At 50.4% G+C, this 19393-nt stretch overlaps 1 protein-coding gene across 1 annotated transcript in view; it reads left to right on the top strand.

Annotated features, from left to right (window-relative positions):
• LOC132588980 (maestro heat-like repeat-containing protein family member 2B) overlaps positions 1-19393 on the top strand; it is a 195330-nt gene that overhangs the window by 12774 nt on the left and 163163 nt on the right.

The following is a 19393-nucleotide window of genomic DNA, read 5'->3' as shown; positions in this document are numbered from 1 at the left end:
GAAGGGAAAGGAAATTGTAGGCCGCTCTGAGACTCTGTCCTTGGAAGGGCAGCTGCTGTGAGAGCCCTCTCAGCTCCACCCACCTCACAGGGTGTCTGTTGTGGGGGAGGAAGGGAAAGGAGATTGTAGGCCGCTCTGAGACTCTGTCCTTGGAAGGGCAGCTGCTGTGAGAGCCCTCTCCAGCCCCACCCACCTCACAGGGTGTCTGTTGTGGGGGAGGAAGGGAAAGGAGATTGTAGGCCGCTCTGAGACTCTGTCCTTGGAAGGGCAGGTGCTGGGAGAGCCCTCTCAGCTTCACCTACCTCACAGGGTGTCTGTTGTGGGGGAGAAAAATATTGTGAGCCGCTCTGACATTCGGAGTGGAGGGTGGGATATAAATCCAATATCATCTTCTTCTAATCTCCTACTGCATTTAGGAAATGCTGCAACTGGGGATACTTTTTCACAATATGAGAACTCGTGGGCACTCCATGAAATTGCTGAGCAGTCGGGTTAAAACGGATAAAAGGAAGTCCTTCTTCACCCAAAGGGTGATTAACATGTGGAATTTACTGCCACAGGAGGTGGCGGCTACAAGCATAGCCAGCTTCAAGAGGGGATTGATAAGCATGTGGAGCAGAGGTCCATCAGTGGCCATTAGCCACAGCTTATTGTTGGAACTCTCTGTCTGGGGCAGTGAGGCTCTGTCTTCTGGCTTCTCTTAAGATGGCTTCTCTTATGTTCTTTGGAAAGGGCCACAAAATAAAGGGGCTCTTGGATTAAGGAAGCAGTGTGCATGTATTACGCAAGCCGTTCTTGCCTGTCAAATGTGGAGTTGCTGGAATTCTCAGTTCCGCAGCTGGAATCTGCTTGTTACTGGGAAATATCCTGGTGGGGCTCTCTAAAGGCTTTTTTAATTAAATGCATTCCCTCCCTGCATTTAGTGTGACAGGAAGATAATTGATTCTGAACTATTAGGAAGGTTTCCTAATTATAAAGAACATTCCGCAAAGGAATGTGCTTCCGGGAGAGGAGGCGCTAGAATAGCCTTGAGGGGCTTTCGGAGAAAGATTTGACAGACGTCTGTCAACAGTCGTTTCAGACCCAGTCACCAAAGGTGGGTTGAAGGGGCTGAATAAAGTTTCCAACGACTACAGGCTGCTTTGTTCTATATCCATGGTCCTCAAGCTTTCTGAGGCTGCCGGCCCCTTTGGAATTCTGACACAGGATGGTGGGCACAACCCCAAAAGGGCTGCCACAGGAAGTTGATCCAAAAACAAAATGGCTGCCACCGGAGGCAAAGAAATCACAAAAATGCCAGCCAGAGGAAGCAGAGCCAGTCATGAAACGGCCGCCACAGGAGGTGGAGCAATCACAAAATGACTGCCTCAGGAGGAAGCCGAGCCAACCACAAAATGGCTGCCGCAGGAGATGCAGCCAATAACAAAATGGCTGCCACAGGAAGTGGAGTGAACCACAAAATGGCCGCTGCAGGAGGCAGTAATGCTAATAGCAGCTCTTCAACATTTCAATGCCCAACAGACATTCCCTATTTTCTGATGACCTTGAAGCGGGGGGAAGGGCCTCCAAATCCCCACCTGGGGATTAAAAAACGACAGGAAACCACAGCATACAGATAACTGGAAACCACAGACAAAACGCTGAGCAAAATACATTTTTCAGAGATTCATATAATCATCATTTAATTTTAGGGTTGCCAATCCCCAGGTGGGGGCAGGGGATCCCCCGGTTTGGAGGCCCTCCCCCCGCTTCAGGGTCGTCAGAAACCGGGGAGAGGGGAGGGAAATGTCTGCTGGGAGCTCTGTTATTCCCTAGGGAGATTTATTCCCATAGAAAATTATGGAGAATTGATCTGCGGGTATCTGAGGCTCTGTGGGGGCTGTTTTTTGGGGTAGAGGCACCAAATTTTCAGTATAGCATCTAGTGCCTCTCTACAAAACACCCCCCAAGTTTCAAAAAGTTTGGACCAGGGGGTCCAATTCTATGAGCCCCCAAAGAAGGTGCCCCTATCCATTATTTCCTATGGAAGGATGGAATTGAAAAGGTGTGCCGTCCATTTAAATGTGATTGCCAGAACTCCCTTTGGAGTTCAATTACGCTTGTCACAGCCTTGATCTTGGCTCCACCCCTCATGTCTCCTGGCTCCACCCCCAAAGTCTCCTGGCTCCACCCCCAAAGTCCCCAGATATTTCTTGAATTGGACTTGGCAACCCTATTTAATTTCACAAATAATCGTTATTCTTACCAGCTGATGTAGCAATTCATTCAAAATTCGTAGTCCAAAGAAATTCTAAGTCCATAAAGTCCATAAAGTCCATAAATTCTAAGTCCATAAATTCTAAGTCCATAAGTCCATAAAGCAACGCAAAAAATTCCAATTCCTCCGATATGTGCAAATGTGATGATAAGCTTTAGCGTTTGAGAGCAGTTGCCTTACCATGGGTTCCCGGTTGATCACTAGAAGTATATATGAATCACGACAATAGCCGGAATCGTGTCACCACACCGGTTGGATTGAGGACTGCTGTCTAAAGAATACGACAAGCATTCTCCACGGCACTGCTTGCATCCGGAAGTTGAGGAATTAGCAGGGACTGGTGCCATTTTGATTTCAAGCATCCAAGAATTGGATCTTTTCTTTTTGAGTTGCTTTGTGGACTTAGGATTTCTTTGGACTATGGATTTTGAATGCTGCTAAGAATAATGATTATGAGTGAAATTAAATGATGAGTATATGGATTTCTGAAAAATGTGTTTTGCACAGCGTTTTGTCTGTTGTTTCTACCTGCTTGGGGACTGGCAACACTAAGGAAGCAGTGGGATTAGGGTTGCCAAGTCCAATTCCAGAAATATCTGGGGACTTTGGGGGTGGAGCCAGGAGACTTTGGGGGCGGAGCCCGGAGCAAGGGTGTGACAAGCATAATTGAACTCCAAGGGAGTTCTGGCCATTACATTTAAAGGGACAGCACACCTTTTTAAATGTCTTCCTTCCATAGGAAATAATGGATAGGGGCACCTTTTTGGGGGGCTTATAGAATTGGACCCCCTGGTCCAATCATTTTGAAACTTGGGGGGTACTTTGAGGAGAGGCACTAGATACTATACTGAAAATTTAGTGCCTCTATCTCAAAAAGCAGCTCCCCCGGAGCTTTCGAAACCTCCAGATCAATTCCCCATTATACCCTATGAGAATCGATCTCCACATAGGGAATAATGAAGTGCTCGGTAGACGTTTCCCTCCCAACCCTCCCCTGTTTCTGGCGACTCTGAAGCGAGGGATTGGCCTCTCTACTCACGAGTCGCTGCCAACTTCTTCAAAGTAACACAGACACCCCATCCCAAGAGGAAGCCTTTCAATCGGAGACTGAAGCCTCCGGAGGCGGAAAGGCACATGGTACTCTGGGGGCGGGGCTTCCCCTCTCCGGCCAGCTGACTGGGGGAGGGAAGGAGTCTGGGAAAGCGGAAGAACCCCCGCTGGGACCTGGGGATTGGCAAGCCTAAGTGGAGTATCGAGGCAAAACTGGCCCTTTCCTGGATGAGTGTTGGCCATAACACAACAAGAGGAATGTCAGCTGGTCCAAGAGCACCACAAAGCTCCTCAGCTTCGACAGCGTTGACGGGAGCATAGGAGGGGCAGGCAAAAGGAAAGGGTGGTGGCTGAACGGGAGAGCATCTGCCTGGCAATTAGGGTGTGTGTTTGTGTAGTCATCGCTGTGTGGCACCGCAACGTGTGCGAGGCCGGGTGAGTGGGCGTCAACATGGCAGATGAGGTTCAGCGTGGCCAAGTGCAAAGTAATGCACATTGGGGCCAAAACTCCTAACTATAAGTACAAGTTGATGGGGTGTGAACTGGCGGAGACTGACCAAGGGAGAGATCTTGGGGTCGTGGTAGATAACTCACTGAAAATGTCAAGACAGTGTGCGACTGCAATTTAAAAAAAGGCCAGCGCCATGCTGGGAATTATTAGGAAGGGAATTGAAATCAAATCAGCCAATGTCATTTTCCCCCTGTATAATTCGAGGGTACGGCCTTATTTGAAGTACTGTGTACAATTCTGGTCACCGCACCTCAAAAAGGATATTGTAGCATTAAAAAAAGTCCAGAAAAGGGCAGCTAGAGTGATTAAAGGGATGGAACACTTTCCCTTTTTTGAAGAAAGGCTGAAACGCTTGGGACTCTTTAGCTTGGAGAAACGTCGACTGCGGGGCGACATAATAGAGGTTTACAAGATTATGCATGGGATAGAGAAGGTAGAGAAAGAAGTCCTTTTCTCCCTTTCTCACAATACAATAACTCATGGGCACTCAATGAAATTGCTGAGCAGTCGTGTTTTGATGGATAAACGGAAGTATTTCTTCACCCAAAGGGTGATTAACACGTGGAATTCACTGCCATAGGAGGTGTTGGCAGCTACAAGCATAGCCAGCTTCAAAAGGGGATTGGATGAAAATATGGAGCAGTGGTCCATCAATGGCTATTAGCCACAGGGTATTGGTGGAACTCTCTGTCTAGGGCAAGTGATGCTCTGTATTCTTGGTGCTTGGGGGGCAGCAGTGGGAGTGCTTCTAGTGTCCTAGCCCCACTGATGGACCTCCTGCTGGTGCCTGTTTTTTTTTGGCCACTATGTGACACAGAGTGTTGGACTGGATGGGCCATTGGCCTGATTCATCATGGCTTCTCTTAGGTTCTCACAGGTCAAGGTGCTCCACAGTCAGCTATGGGAGGAAGGTCAAAGAGGGTTCTATGGGAGGAGGGTTAAAGATGGCAGGGATGACCCCCAACCAGGGCTCTTTTTTGTAGCAGGAACTCTCCAATGGAGAATTGAATTGCAGGTGTCTGGGTCTTGGGGGGGGGGCTGTGTTTTGAGGTAGGGGCACCAAATTTTCAGCATAGCATCCGATGCCTCTCCTCAAAACACCCTCCAAGTTTCAAAAGGGTTGGACCAGGGGTTCAATTCTGTGTGCCCCAAAAGAAGGTGTCCCTATCCTTCATTATTTCCAACGGAGGGAAGGCATTTAAAAGGTGTGCGGTCCCTTGAAATGTGATGGCCGGAACTCCCTTTGGAGTTCAATCATGCTTGTCACATCCTTGCTCCTGGCTCCACCCCCAACATCTCCTGGCTCCACCCCTAAAGTCCCCAGATTTTTCTTGCATTGGACCTGGCAACCGTAACTGGTCCCTTGTTCTGAATGAAGCTTGGGAGAGGGGCCGTGGCTCAGTGGCAGAACCTCTGCTTGGCATCCAGAGAAGGTCCCAGGTTCAATCCCCGGCATCTCCAGTTAAAAGAATCAGGTTGTAGGTGATGGGGAAGACTCCACCTGAGACCCTGGAGAGCAGCTGCTGGCCTGAGTAGACAATATTGACCTTGATGGACCGAGGGCCAGATTCTGCATGTCATCTTCAGATGTTCATATCTGAGTTCCCACCATGGCCCCCTCTGGCTGGGTCTAAGCCAAGCAGCCTTCCCCCCGGGGACTGAACTTGTTCTTGTTCATCCAGACCTTCCCCAGGGGGTCCCCTATCCATCCTTCTGCCCAAATCCATCAAATATGGCAGCAGCGCTGTAATACGAAGCCTAGCAGGGTGCAGAACTCTCCATCCTCCGCTGTATGTGTGTTTTTGACAAGAGAAACTGACCCAGCAGGTCTTGCCGGTTCTTCATCGGAAAGGAGGGGTTCGCACCTTGCGGCTGCCGCCTCTGTGTCACCACGAAGGTATTAAAATTCCTCCGGAGCAAAAGGCTTGCCACTGAGATGCACGCTGGCGGATTCTGCTACGAGGGAGGCCATGAGCTAGCAGGTGCCTGCCTGGGAACGCAGCACTTCCTACCCCCTGGGCTGCTGTCCCTGCGGCGGGACTCCTCTGGGCACAGGCAGAGTTGGGGGGGGGGGATCAAAGCACACTTGCGCTGCCTCCAGTCCCGCTCCCTGCTGTCACTCATCAGGGGAGCAGGACCTGATTGGGGAGGGGCCGTGGCTCAGTGGAATAGTGTCTGCTTGGCATGCAGGTTCAATCCCCAGCATCTCGGGTTAAAAGGACCAGGCAGTAGGTGATGGGAAAGACCTCAGCCTCTGAGGTCCTGGAGAACAGCTGCCAGTCTGAGTAGACAATGCTGACTTTGATGGACCAAAAGTTTGATTCAGTAGAAGGCACGTTGACATGCTCAAGACCAAGTAGTAAAGAATATCTTATGCATAGTTGGCTTCAAGAGGAGATTGAGTCAACATATGGAGCAGAGGTCTATCAGTGGCTATTAGCCGCTAGGTCTAGACGGAACTTTCTCTCTGGGGCAAGTGCTGCTCTGTTTTCTTGGTGCTTGTGGGGGAGGCACAGTGGGAGGTCTTCTAGTGTACGGGCCTCACGGATGGACCTCCTGATGGCACCTGGGTTTTTTGACCACTGTCACAGAGTGTTGGACTGGATGGGCTATTGGCCTGATCCAACATGGCTTCTCTGATGTTCTTCTGTGGCACAGAGTGTTGGACTGGATGGGCTATTGGCCTGATCCAACATGGCTTCTCTGATGTTCTTCTGTGGCACAGAGTGTTGGACTGGATGAGCCATTGGCCTGATCCAACATGGCTTCTCTTATGTTCTTATGTGACACAGAGTGTTGGACTGGAGGGGCCACTGTCCTGATCCAACATGGCTTCTCTTATGTTCTTATGTGACACAGAGTGTTGGACTGAATGGGCCATTGGCCTGATCCAACATGGCTTCTCTTATGTTCTTATGTGACATGGGGTGTTGGACTGGATGGGCCATTGGCCTGATCCAACATGGCTTCTCTTATGTTCTTATGTGACACAGAGTGTTGGACTGAATGGGCCATTGGCCTGATCCAACATGGCTTCTCTTATGTTCTTATGTGACACAGAGTGTTGGACTGGATGGGCCCTTGGCCTGATCCAACATGGCTTCTCTTATGTTCTTATGTGACACAGAGTGTTGGAATGGATGGCCCTTGGCCTGATCCAACATGGCTTCTCTTATGTTCTTATGTGACACAGAGTGTTGGACTGGATGGGCCATTGGCCTGATCCAACATTGCTTCTCTTATGTTCTTAAGTGACACAGAGTGTTGGACTGGATGGGCCATTGGCCTGATCCAACATTGCTTCTCTTATGTTCTTATGTGACACAGAGTGTTGGACTGGATGGGCCATTGGCCTGATCCAACATGGCTTCTCTTATGTTCTTATGAAGATCAGCTGTCATTCCCAGAGCTCTCCAGTCAATGCCTGGAGGCTGGCAGTCCTATTTTCAGTGTGGGAATTCAGGGATGAGTCAAAGGCTTTGCTTTTGTGCAAGAAGAGGGAGAAACTGTCCTGTTTCTCCTCGTTTTCCTTTGTCTGCCTCCTCCTCCTGTTACGAAGGCAAACAAGTTTGCAGCCGTTTCTCTTCAAGTCCCTGCACGCGTTGGAGGAGCAGCGAACAGGTCGGCAAAGGAGCAAGGCGGAAACACAGCCGGGCAAAGGAATCCTTTGGGCTTTCCGGCTGTGGAAAGTCTTCCAGATTGGACTTTCAAGAGTTCTCAGCGATTCTGAACAAGCTGCAGCCCTGGAAAGGGGGACCCAAGTTGCTGCGAGTAGCGGCCTGAGGATGGAAGAGCAGCAGGACTGTTTTTGTAGCAGGAACTCCTTTGCATATTAGGCCACACCCCGTTGATGAAGCTAGGGTTGCCAAGTCCAATTCAAGAAATATCTGGGGACTTTGGGAGTGGAGCCAGGAGACTTTGGGGGTGGAGCCAGGAGACATTGGGGGCGGAGCCAGGAGCAAGGGTGTGACAAGCATCATTGAACTCCAAGGGAGTTCTGGCCATCCCATTTAAAGGGGCAGACACATTTTTAAATGCCTTCCTTTCATAGGAGATCATGAAGGATAGGGGCACCTTCTTTTGGGACTCATAGAATTGGACCCCCTGGTCCAATTGTTTTGAAACTTGGGGGGGGGGGGCGTCTTTTGGGGAGAGACACTAGATGCTGTACTGAGAATGTGGTGCCTCTACCTCAAAAAACAACCCCCCATAGCCCCTGATACCTCTAGATCAATTCCCCATTATACCGTATGAGAATTGATCTCCACAGAGGAAATAATGAAGTGCTCAGCAGACTCCCCCCCCCCCATTTCTGGCGACTCTGAAGCAGAGGATTGGCGAATCTACTCACGAGTTGTTGCCAACTTCTTCCAAGTAACACAGACACCCCATCCCAAGAGGAAACGTTTCCAATCGGAGACTGAAGCCTCTGGAGGTGAAAAGTCACATGGGGGCTGTGGGGGGCGGGGCTTCCCCTTGCCAGCCAGCTGACTGGGGGCGGGAAGGAGCCTGGGAAAGCAGGAGAACCCCCGCTGGGACCTGGGGATTGGCAAACCTAGATGAAACCAATCCTCCAAGAGCTTACAGGGCCCTTTTTACAGGGCTTACTGGAAGCTCCTGGAGGATTGGCTACATCAGGGAGGTGCAGCCTAATATGCAAAGGAGGTCCTGCTAGAATTCCTTACAGGGCTCTCAGTACAGGGCCTACTGGAAGCTCCAAAAGGATTGGCTACATCAAGGGGGTGTGGTCTAATAGGCAAAGGAGATCCTGCTAGAATTCCTTACAGGGCTCTTCGTACAGGGCCTGCTGGAAGCTCCAGGAGGATTGGCTACATTAGGGGTGTGTGGCCTAATATGCAAAGGAGCTCTTGCTCCAAAAATAGCCCGGGATATTCCGCACAGCCTGAATTCTTGTTTCTTTAGTGCCATCGGGGGAAAAGAGGCCTGACTGAGCAGCACTAGGGGCCGTGGTTTAGTGGAAGAGCACTTGTCTGGCATGCAGGAAGACCCAGGTTCAATCCCCAGCATCTCCAAGTATAAGAATCAGGTGCCAGGTGATTTGAAAAACCTGCAACGGAGGGGCTGGAGAGCCACCTCTGGTCTGAGTAGACAATGCTTGGGAGGGCTTTTTTTTTGCAGCAAGAACTCCATTGCATATTAGGCCACGCACCCCTGATGTAGCCAATCCTCCAAGAGCTTACAAAAAAAGAGCCTTGTAAGCTCCGGGAGGATTGGCTACGTCAGGGGTGTGTGGCCAAATATGCAAAGGAGTTCCTGCTACAAAAACAGCCCTGGGAGGAGGCATCTCTGACTGTCAAAACTAGGGATGCCAGCCTCCAGGTAGGACCTGGGGATCTCCCAGAATTACAGCTCATCTCCTGAGTACAGAGATCAGTTCCCCTGGAGAAAATGGATGCTTTGGAGAGTGGCATCTAGGGCATAAGAACATAAGAGAAGCCATGTTGGATCAGGCCAATGGCCCCTCCAGTCCAACACTCTGTGTCACATAAGAACATAAGAGAAGCCATGTTGGATCAGGCCAATGGCCCATCCAGTCCTGCACTCTGTGTCACACTTAAGAACATAAGAGAAGCCATGTTGGATCAGGCCAGTGGCCCATCCAGTCCAACACTCTGTGTCACTCAGTGCCCAAAAAAAACCAGGTGCTACCAGGAGATCCGTCAGTGGGGCCAGGACACTAGAAGTCCTCCCACACTAGAACCCCTCCCCCCAAACACCCAGAGTACAGAGCATCACTTGCCCCAGACAGAGAGTTCCAACAATACGCTGTGGCTAACAGCCCCTGATGGACCTCTGCTCCAGATGCTCATCCAGTCCCCTCTTGAAGCTGGCTATGCTTGTAGCCGCCACCACCTCCTGTGGCAGTGAATTCCATGGGTTAATTACCCTTGGCAATGAATTCCGTGTGTTAATCACTGTGTTAATTACTGGCGCAGTGTATCCCAGTAAGATCCCTGGCTTCCTCAGGCTCTATCCCTAAATATCCAGCAGTTTCCCAACCTGCAGCTGTCAACTGTACTCCCACCCCCTGCCGGTGGGGGGGGGGGGACCGGACTACCCTCGTTATGACACACCCCTATATTGGTGCCTCTCCTTAAAGTCTGCCAGGGTGGAAGTCATGTGCCCCCAAGCAAATGTCTGCTCCCCCCCCACCCCGCATTATGCAACTGCTGGAAGGAGAATCTTCGGCGCAGCGTTCCAAGCATGTCGGGGCTCAGATGAGCCGCTTGTCAACCTGACGAGCCGGTTTTGTCCTCTTTTTTTCTGCCTGACTTTGGAAAGCTTGCCAGAGTTTGCTGTAAGAAGTTGGTTGGGCCTTTGGTTGCCAGGTCCAATTCAAGAAAGATCTGGGGACCCTGTGGGTGGAGCCAGGAGACATTGTGGGTGGAGCCAGGAGACATTGTGGGTGGAGCCAGGAGACATTGTGGGTGGAGCCAGGAGACATTGTGGGTGAAGCCAAGAGACTTTGGGGTGAAGCCAGGAGACATTGTGGGTGGAGCCAGGAGACTTTGGGGGAGCAGCCAGGAGATATTGTGGGTGGAGCCAGGAGGCTTTGTGGGTGGAGCCGGGAGACATTGTGGGTGGGGCCAGGAGATATTGTGGGTGGAGCCAAGAGACTTTGGGGTGAAGCCAGGAGACATTGTGGTTGGAGCCAGGAGACATTGTGGGTGGAGCCAGGAGTCTTTGGGGGAGGAGCCAGGAGACATTGTGGGTGGAGCCAGGAGACTTTGGGGTGGAGCCAGGAGACTTTGGGGTGGGGCCAGGAGACTTTGGGGGTGGAGCCAGGTTGTGACAAGCACCATGGAACTCCGAAGGGAGTTCTGGCCGTCACATTTAAAGGGACCGTACACCTTTTAAATGCCTTCCCTCCACTGGAAATAATGGATAGGGGCACCTTCTTTGGGGGCTCATAGATTTACAACCCGTGGTCCAATCCTTTTGAAACTTGGAGGGTGTTCTGAGGAGAGGCATCGGATGCTGTGCTGCCAACTTGGTGCCTCTACCTCAAAAAACAGGGCCCCCCCCATAGAGCCCCAGATACCTGCAGATCAATTCTCCATTATACCCTATGGGAATCGGTCTGCATAGGGAAGAACGGAGTGCCCAGCAGCCATTTCCCTCCCCTACCCCCTTGCTTTCTGATGCCCCTGAAGTGGGGGGGAGGGCTTCCAAACTGGGGGATCCCCTGCCCTCACCTGGGATTAGCAACCCTGGCTAGTGAGGCAGTTATAGTCTATGGGGCAGCCTCGTTTGGAATCCTGTGTACCATTCTGGTCACCGTATCTCCAAAAGGACACTGCAGAGCTGTAAAAAAGAGGGCACCCAGAGGATGAGGGGATTGGAGGATGAGCGGGGTTGGAACCCCTTCCAGTTTGGTGTGGAGAGCCAGTGTGCGGACTCTTATCTGGGAGAACCAGGTTTGATTCCCCACTCCTCCAGTTGCACCTGCTGGGATGGCCTTGGGTCAGCCATAGCTCTGGCAGAGTTGTCCTTGAAAGGGCAGCTGCTGGGAGAGCCCTCTCCAGCCCCATCCACCTCACAGGGTGTTTGTTGTGGGGGAGGAAAGGAAAGGAGATTGTAGGCCACTCTGAGACTCTGTCCTTGAAAGGGCAGCTGCTGGAAGAGCCCTCTCAGCCCCATTCACCTCACAGGGTGTCTGTTATGGGGGAGGAAGGGAAAGGAGATTGTAGGCCACTCTGTCCTTGGAAGGGCAGCTGCTGAGAGAGCCCTCTCCAGCCCCACCCATCTCACAGGGTGTCTGTTGTGGGGGAGGAAGGTAAAGGAGATTGTGAGCCGCTCTGAGACTCTTTGGAGTGGAGGGCGGGATATAAATCCAATATCTTCATCATCTTCTTCCCTAGGAGGAAAGGCTGAGGAGTCTGGGAACTGTAGTCCCAATATCTCAGTCAACTGGATTTCCCTGGTTCAATCACACACACATGCGCGTGCACACACTCACAGAGAGAACATTGCTATGTGTAGGGCTGTCACCCTCCGGGTGGTGATCAAGACAACTGGAACCGGTGTGATCAATGAGCTTTGTAAGGAAATCACCGGAGACGCTAGAACTTTCACGTGAAACGTGTATAAATGCGTTTTAGTACAAACTAAACCAAACAAAACTAAGGGACACTGAACGTTCAGTTCATGAAATTTCCCCACATAATCTTTCAATAGCTTTGAAATTAGGCTTCCTCAAAATAGACACAACAGTGGGTAAGCACTTTTCTCTTCAGTGTTCGACTCCTAACGGTGCAGAGAGGATAAGCAAGGGACCGCTAATGAAAGGACTCCTCAAGGTTTCGATCGTCAACCTCGTCAGCCTCCTTCCTCCGACCTTGGACGGAACCTCAGCTTATTTCTTTCACCAGGATATATAGTTTCAACTAACTTCAATGGCCTTCAAATGGCCTTGAGCCATTTCTGAGCTGGTGCCTGTTTGAAGTTAGTGGAGACTCTATGTCCTGTGATGAAACATTGTGAGATTACTTTAGAGTTCTATGAAAAACGTTGTTGATACTGATTAAGAACATAAGAGAAGCCATGTTGGATCAGACCAATGGCCCATCCAGTCCAACACTCTGTGTCACATAAGAACATAAGAGAAGCCATGCTGGATCAGGCCAATGGCCCATCCAGTCCAATATATAATGAAGAATTGATCCATGAGTATCCGGGGCTCTGGAGTGAGGCTGTTTTTGAGGCAGAGGCACCAAATTTACAGCATAGCATCTAGTGCTTCTCCCCAAAATACCTGCCGGGTTTCAAAAAGATTGGACCAGGGGGTCCAGTTGTATGAACCACCAAAGAAGCTGGCCTTATCCTTCCTTATTTCCAATGGAGGGAAGGCGTTTAAAAGGTGTGCGGTCCCTTTAAATGTAATGGCCAGAACGCCCTTCAGAGTTCAGTGGTGCTTGTCACACCCTGGCTCCTGGCTCCACCCCAAAGTCTCCTGCCCCCCCCCCCAAAGTCTCCTGGCCCCACCCACCCACCCCCAAAGTCCCCTGATATTTCTTGAATTGGACTCGGCAACCCCAGCCTAGTTCAACCTCTTCATGAGAAGGTGGCAACAGCAGGAAAGGCCCACACAGTAAATACCAGGAGTGGCGTTCTGATTTTTCAAAGGCCCTCACGCAGCTGGCTTTGTGTGTGGCTGAGCTATGCAGCATCCACGGAATTCTGCAGCACCACACGCATTTCCTTAGGGTGGCCAACTGTGGTTTGAGAAATTCCTGGATGGCGACTCAGGAAGACAGCGTTTGGGGAAAGGAGGAAGCTCAGTGGGAATGCAATGTCACTCTAGGACTTCAGTCACTCTTAGACTCTATGGTGGGTCACAGAGTCTGCCCTCCTACGTTGCCTTTTTCCTCCAGGAGAACTTGACTCTGCAATCCAGAAATAAAGCAGAATTCCAAGTTAAGAACATAAGAGAAGCCATGTTGGATGAGGCCAATGGCCCATCCAGTCCAACACTCTGTGTCACATAAGAGAAGCCATGTTGGATCAGGCCAGTGGCCCATCCAATCCAACACTCTGTGTCACATAAGAACATAAGAGAAGCCATGTTGGATCAGGCCAGTGGCCCATCCAATCCAACAGTCTGTGTCATATAAGAACATAAGAGAAGCCATGTTGGATCAGGCCAGTGGCCCATCCAGTCCAACACTCTGTGTCACATAAGAACATAAGAGAAGCCATGTTGAGTCAGGACAATGGCACATCCAGTCCAACACTCTGGGTCACATAAGAACATAAGAGAAGCCATGTTGGATCAGGCCAGTGGCCCCTCCAGTCCAACACTCTGTGTCACACATAAGAGAAGCCATGTTGGATCAGGCCAATGGCCCATCCAGTCCAACACTCTGTGTCACATAAGAACATAAGAGAAGCCATGTTGAGTCAGGACAATGGCCCATCCAGTCCAACACTCTGGGTCACATAAGAACATAAGAGAAGCCATGTTGGATCAGGCCAGTGGCCCCTCCAGTCCAACACTCTGTGTCACACATAAGAACATAAGAGAAGCCATGTTGGATCAGGCCAACGGCCCATCCAGTCCAACACTCTGTGTCACATAAGAACATAAGAGAAGCCATGTTGGATCAGGCCAGCGGCCCATCCAGTCCAACACTCTGGGTCACATAAGAACATAAGAGAAGCCATGTTGGATCAGGCCAGTGGCCCCTCCAGTCCAACACTCTGTGTCACACATAAGAGAAGCCATGTTGGATCAGGCCAATGGCCCATCCAGTCCAACACTCTGTGTCACATAAGAACATAAGAGAAGCCATGTTGAGTCAGGACAATGGCCCATCCAGTCCAACACTCTGTGTCACATAAGAACATAAGAGAAGCCATGTTGGATCAGGCCAGCGGCCCATCCAGTCCAACACTCTGGGTCACATAAGAACATAAGAGAAGCCATGTTGGATCAGGCCAGTGGCCCCTCCAGTCCAACACTCTGTGTCACACATAAGAACATAAGAGAAGCCATGTTGAATCAGGCCAACAGCCCATCCAGTCCAACACTCTGTGTCACATAAGAACATAAGAGAGGCAATGTTGAGTCAGGACAATGGCCCATCCAGTCCAACACTCTGTGTTACATAAGAACATAAGAGAAGCCATGTTGAGTCAGGCCAGTGGCCCATCCAGTCCAACACTCTGTGTTACATAAGAACATAAGAGAAGCCATGTTGGATCAGGCTAATGGCCCATCCAGTCCAACACTCTGTGTCACATAAGAACATAAGAGAAGCCATGTTGGATCAGGCTAATGGCCCATTCAGTCTAACACTCTGTGTCACACATAAGAACATAAGAGAAGCCATGTTGGATCAGGCTAATGGCCCATCCAGTCCAACACTCTGTGTCACATAAGAACATAAGAGAAGCCATGTTGGATCAGGCCAATGGCCCATCCAGTCCAATACTCTGTGTCACACAGTGGCCAAAACCCAGGGGCCATCAGGAGGTCCACCAGTGGGGCCAGAAGCCCTCCCACTGCTGTCCCCCCCCCCCCCAAGCACCAAGAATACAGAGCATCCCCGCCGCAGGCAGTGTTCCATCTATACATTGTGGCTGATAGGCACTGATGAACTTCAGCACCAGATGTTGATCCAGTCTCCCCATGAAGCTGTCTATGCAGGTAGCTGCCATGTTCTACCTGGATGGAGGTTGACAGCCCTAAGTTTCCTCAGCTGTGCTGACTCACATCGCTACAGCATCGGCTTGCCAATCCCCGGGTCCCAGAGGGGGTTCTCCGACTTCATGGGGGGACTGGATAAACACAGGAGCAGAGGCCAATCAGTGGCTATCAGCCACAATGTGTAGATGGAACAGGCTGCCTGGGGCGGGGATGCTCTGTATTCTTGGTGCCCCAGTGAGACCACACGAGTGTGGGATTGCAAACTGTTTTTGCTTCTCTCTGTGTGTGTGAGAGAGAGAGAGAGAAGAAGAAGAAGAGATTGGATTTATATCCCTCCCTCCACTCCAAAGAGTCTCAGAGCGGCTTACAATCTCCTTTCCCTTCCTCCCCCACAACAGACACCCTGTGAGGTAAATGAAGATATTGGATTTATATCCCGCCCTCTACTCCGAAGAGTCTCAGAGCGGCTTACAATCTCCTTTACCTTCCTCCCCCACAACAGTCACCCTGTGAGGTGGGTGGGGCTGGAGAGGGCTCTCCCAGCAGCTGCCCTTTCAAGGACAACCTCTGCCAGAGCTATGGCTGACCCAAGGCTATTCCAGCAGGTGCAAGTGGAGGAGTGGGGAATCAAACCCGGTTCTCCCAGATAAGAGTCTGCACAGTTCACCACTACAGAGAGATAGAGATGGATATTATAGCATTGGAAAAAATCCAGAAAAGGGCAACTGGGATGATTCAAGGGTTGGAACACTTTCCCTAGGAAGAAAGGTTAAAGTGCTTGGGGCTCTTTAGCTTGGAGAAACATCGACTGCGGGGTGACATGATAAGAAGAAGAAGAAGAAGAAGAAGAAGAAGAAGAAGAAGAAGAAGAAGAAGAAGAAGAAGAAGAAGAAGAAGAAGAAGAAGAAGAAGAAGAAGAAGAAGAAGAAGAAGAAGAAGAAGAAGAAGAAGAAGAAGAAGAAGAAGATATTGGATTTATATCCCGCCCTCCACCCTGAAGAGTCTCAGAGCGGCTCACAGTCTCCTTTACCTTCCTCCCCTACAAGGAAGAGGTTTACAAGCTTAAGCACGGAATAGAGAAGGTAGAGAGAGAAGTCATTTTCTCCCTTTCTCACAATACGAGAACTCGTGGGCATTCGATGAAATTGCTGAGCAGTCGGGTGAGAACTGATAAAAGATTGGCCTGATCCAATATGGCTTCTCTTACGTTCTTATGATTTGCAGCTGCTTGGGTGAGGGAATGAAGGCTGCGTTGAGGGGAACTGCACTGCTGTGTTTTTCTTTATTCATTTTAGGGAAAGTCTCCCGGCTCCACCCCCCAAAGCCTCCCGGCCCCACGCCCAAAGTCCCCAGATATTATCTGAGCTAGACTTGGCAACCCCACTACAGCATCACGTGGAGGATCTCTTTGCAGTCCAATGCCTTTCCATGACTGTTCCGAAACCCATTTGGTCCCCATGCCGATGAGCTTTGATGGATCTTAATGACCCCTTTGCATCTCTGGAAGAAAACTAGGTTAAGTATGGAGCCGGAGACTTAACAAGGCTTATTAAAGCCGACAGGCGGAATGCAAAGCACTCCTCCCTGCAAATTATATTGTTGTCTTCTCAGCTGTCGGCCAGAAGTCCTGTCAGGTTGTTGTTCCCATGTCTGATGCAACCTCTCTGACCGCTTCACAGGGGACCACTGTCAGTACAGCAGAGAAAACCCTTTTTGAGTCTAGAAGAAGATGTTCGATTTATATCCCGCCCTCCACTCCGAATCTCAGAGTGGCTCACAATCGCCGTTACCTTCCTCCCCCACAGCAGACACCCGGTAAGGGGGGTGCGGCTGAGAGAGCTCTCACAGCAGCTGCGCTTCCAAGGACAGAGTCTCAGAGCGGCCTACAATCTCCTTTCCCTTCCTCCCCCACAACAGACACCCTGTGAGGTGGGTGGGGCTGAGAGGGCTCTCCCAGCAGCTGCCCTTTCAAGGGCAGAGTCTCAGAGCGGCCTACAATCTCCTTTCCCTTCCTCCCCCACAACAGGCACCCTGCGAGGTGGGTGGGGCTGAGAGGGCTCTCCCAGCAGTTGCCCTTTCAAGGACAGAGTCTCAGAGCGGCCTACAATCTCCTTTTCCTTACTTCCCCACCACAGACACCCTGTGAGGTGGGTGGGGCTGAGAGGGCTCTCACAGCAGCTGCCCTTTCAAGGACAGAGTCTCAGAGCGGCCTACAATCTCCTTTCCCTTTCTCCCCCACCACAGACACCCTGTGAGGTGGGTGGGACTGGAGAGGGCTCTCACAGCAGCTGCCCTTCCAAGGACAACCTCTTCCAGAGCTCTGGCTGACCCAAGGCCATTCCAGCAGCTGCAAGTGGAGGAATGGGGAATCAAACCCGGTTCTCCCAGATAAGAGCCCGTGCACTTCACCACTACACCAAACTGGTTCTAGGGCTGCCTGTTCCAAAACAACTGCTCCTTTTAAAAAAAAAAGTGACGGTTGGGATGATGGAACAAAGCATCTTGGTTCTATCACCCAGCCTGGTGACCACAGACAAGTTGAGGCTGAGGCTACAGGTGATGTTGCGGATTCTGAGAGGGAATGCGATAATGAGTAAAATGAAAAAGAAACCTAAAGGCTATCGCTAACAATTACTAATAACCAGGGCTTTTTTGTCGCAGGAACTCCTTTGCATATTAGGCCACACAGCCCTGATGTAGCCAATCCACCTGGAGCTTACAGTAGGCCCTGTACTGAGAGCCCTGTAAGGAATTCTAGCAGGACCTCCTTTGCATATTAGGCCACACAGCCCTGATGTAGCCAATCCACCTGGAGCTTACAGTAGGCCCTGTACTGAGAGCCCTGTAAGGAATTCTAGCAGGACCTCCTTTGCATATTAGGCCACACACCCCTGATGTAGCCAATCCTCCTGGAGCTTACAGTAGGCCCTGTATGAAGAGCCCTGTAAGGAATTCTAGCAGGACCTCCTTTGCATATTAGGCCACACACCCCTGATGCAGCCAATCCTCCTGGAGCTTCCAATAGGCCCTGTAAGAAGAGCCCTGTAAGGAATTCTAGCAGGACCTCCTTTGCATATTAGACCACACCCACCCCTGATGCAGCCAATCCTCCTGGAGCTTCCAATAGGCCCTGTAAGAAGAGCCCTGTAAGGAATTCTAGCAGGACCTCCTTTGCATATTAGACCACACCCACCCCTGATGCAGCCAATCCTCCTGGAGCTTCCAATAGGCCCTGTAAGAAGAGCCCTGTAAGGAATTCTAGCAGGACCTCCTTTGCATATTAGACCACACCCACCCCTGATGCAGCCAATCCTCCTGGAGCTTCCAATAGGCCCTGTAAGAAGAGCCCTGTAAGGAATTCTAGCAGGACCTCCTTTGCATATTAGGCCACACCCACCCCTGATGCAGCCAATCCTCCTGGAGCTTCCAATAGGCCCTGTAAGAAGAGCCCTGTAAGGAATTCTAGCAGGACCTCCTTTGCATATTAGGCCACACACCCCTGATGTAGCCAGTCCACCTGGAGCTTAAAGTAGGCCCTGTACAAAGAGCCCTGTAAGCTCCAGGAGGATTGTCTACATCAGGGGGGCGTGGCCTAATACGCGAAGAAGTTCCTGCTACAAAAAAAAAGCCCTGCTAATAACCAGCAATACTAATCAATGTGTCAATAAATATTTCTTATGTGTATAAATACATGACAATAATTATTTCATTTCTATCTGCACAAAAACCCAACAATGAAAAATTGCATCCAGGGGTCATTTTGTTGGGGAAAAGGTGCCGGAAATTATTATCACAACTCATTTGCATATGCTACATACCCCTGACATCACCGGAAGGTGCACTAAATCATATCACCTCAGCATCTACCTTAAAATGCTTCTGGAATTATAAGTGTCATAATAAAACCTTACTCCCATCGCACTTTTCAAATTACTTTCTCCTCTGTGGCCACAGTGGCATGAGGAAGATTTCCATCTGTCTGTTTCATATGTTTGGGTTATTTTCCCATTTTTGTGTGTGTGTGTGGGGAGGGGGCGGAAATATTAGAAAGTTTGTCAAATCTTCGAGTTCAGCAGAATTCTCACAGGGGGGTTGAACAGTGGAGCCCAGAAGCAAGGAGGTCCGGGGGGGGGGGGCGTAAGAAAGAAAGAGCACAATGAAATTTAAAGGTTCAGGAGCTCTGCTCCTGTGAGCTCCTGTGTCAAATGAGACCTGGATATATCAGATGGATGGATGGATGGATGGATGGATGGATGGATGGATGGATGGATGGATGGATGGATGGATGGATGGACGGACGGACAGATGATTGATAGATAGATGGATGGATAGATAGATAGATAGATAGATAGATAGATAGATAGATAGATAGATGGACGGACGGACAGATGATGGATGGATGGAT

Source organism: Heteronotia binoei, chromosome 21, assembly GCF_032191835.1.
Source record: "Heteronotia binoei isolate CCM8104 ecotype False Entrance Well chromosome 21, APGP_CSIRO_Hbin_v1, whole genome shotgun sequence".
NCBI classification, from domain to species: domain Eukaryota; kingdom Metazoa; phylum Chordata; class Lepidosauria; order Squamata; family Gekkonidae; genus Heteronotia; species Heteronotia binoei.
The sequence above is the reverse complement of the archived record's forward strand: the minus strand, read 5'-3'. Positions and strand labels throughout refer to the sequence as shown.